Genomic DNA, 1,766 nt, shown 5'->3' on the forward strand with positions numbered 1-1,766 from the left:
ATGTCATCAAGTGAACAGCTCCTTTTCCCTTTAGTTGAGTCGAGTTTGGATAAAGAAACTCCAGGACTGAACTGATCCAGGTGATTCTAGTGAAGGTGAAGTGTTTAAAAACACAGTGGAGCACTTCCTGTATCACCACACGATGACATCACCAGGTGGAACAGAGGGTTTTCCTGTTAAATGTTCAGGTTTGTGAGTGAAACAAAAACTCTGCAGGAGTCGGACGATACTGAACGATTAAAGTGAATTTAAATAAAAGTTTAATTTAAATCTGAAGTTTGGTTTTGTTCAAGTGAAAAATCAACTGAACCGAAACTTTAAAACTTTAATCATAAAACTTTAAAATTCATATAAAAATCTAAATTATATTTGGCTTAAAGACTTGAAATGACTTGAAGCTCAAAGCAAACGACCTGGACTCGACCTGGACTCGACCTGGACTCGACCTGGACTCGACCTGGACTCGAGGGCCAATGATTCAAACCTCGAGTCACTGGGCCATAAGTCCAAGTCGAGTCAAGTCAAGTCTCGACTCGACTCACGCACCAATGACTCAAGACTTGACTTGGACTTGACCTGGACTCGACTTGGACTTAAGGGCCCACGAATGATTCAAAACTCGAGTCACCAAGACTTGACTTGGACTCATGCACCAGTGACTTGAGACTCGACCTGGACTCGACTTGTCTTTTATTTGGGACTTGACTTGGACTTGAGGTCAAAGACTCAAGACTTGCAAAACCACAACTTGGTCCCACTTCTGGTCTTTACGGGGACTCGGGGACTCGGGGACTGGGACTGTCCCGGGTCCGTGGGCAAGTCTGGTCACTTTTAACAACAAAACACGAAAAAAACAACAAAATAAACCTGGAATTATGAACTTTTACCTTCAACAAATGAAAACTTTGACAGATTTTGGTTAAACTGTGACACGATCGTTACTGATAAAAGTTTTTTTTTTTTTTGGACCAAATAAACAAAATAAACTCGATGTGAAAAGGTGAAATAAATAAATAACATTTAAACCAGGTAAAAGGAAAGTGGAGACGAGCACAGGAGGGAAAACTGGAATAAAACGTAAATTTAAAATAAAAATAAACACAAAATCAGGTGAGAAATCGGTGAAGAGTTTTTTTGTTGTTTGTTTTTTTGTTTTCAGGCGCGCACTTTGTGAAACGCTGCAGAGACTCGCGCGCGGGACGAAGCTGCAGCAAAACGTCAAAAACAAACCAACAAATGAGACGTTCGCGTGAAGAAATGCGCGTTTTTCTTACCTGCGGAGGAAACTCGAGTCACGCAGGACACGGAGTCCAAACGGCGCGGGTCCGGGTCGGTCCGGGTTGGTCCGGGTTCAGGGAAATGGTCGGAAAAGCGGTGAAATGCGGAGGAAACGCGGGGAGCATCCGCCTGACGCGCGACGTGAAGCTGGACTGAAACACCGCCGAGCCGCTGCACACTGCGCATGCGCCGAGCAGGTGGACGGAGCGAAAACACGAGAGAAAAAAAAAAAAGATAAAAAAAAAAAAAGAAAAAAGAAAAAGAGGAATTTACCAAAGAATTATGTTTATTTCACTTTCTCTTTTCTAAGACCAGAACTAAACCAGGACTAAACCAGGTCTAAACCAGGACTAAACCAGGACTAAACCAGGTCTAAACCAGGTCTAAACCAGGACTAAACCAGGACTAAACCAGAACTAAACCAGGTCTAAACCAGGACTAAACCAGGACTAAACCAGGACTAATCCAGGACTAAACCAGAACTAAAC

The 1,766-nt window shown here is 42.9% G+C and overlaps 1 protein-coding gene across 4 annotated transcripts in view; it reads right to left on the bottom strand.

Moving 5' to 3' along the window:
• The window catches only part of LOC110168736 (FH2 domain-containing protein 1-like), a 56,707-nt gene extending 55,282 nt beyond the window's left edge, over positions 1–1,425 (bottom strand). For all 4 annotated transcript variants that reach the window (XR_008632503.1, XM_020934224.2, XM_055156072.1 and 1 more), the window contains exon 1: positions 1,275–1,425. The gene's annotated coding sequence lies outside the window, so the exon portion shown is untranslated. The remainder of the gene's footprint in view (positions 1–1,274) is intronic.
• Positions 1,426–1,766: the final 341 nt, after the last annotated feature.

The sequence above is a fragment of the Boleophthalmus pectinirostris genome, unplaced genomic scaffold (genome assembly GCF_026225935.1).
Source record: "Boleophthalmus pectinirostris isolate CB_2022bp ecotype Guang Dong unplaced genomic scaffold, ASM2622593v1 HiC_scaffold_20, whole genome shotgun sequence".
NCBI lineage: Eukaryota > Metazoa > Chordata > Actinopteri > Gobiiformes > Gobiidae > Boleophthalmus > Boleophthalmus pectinirostris.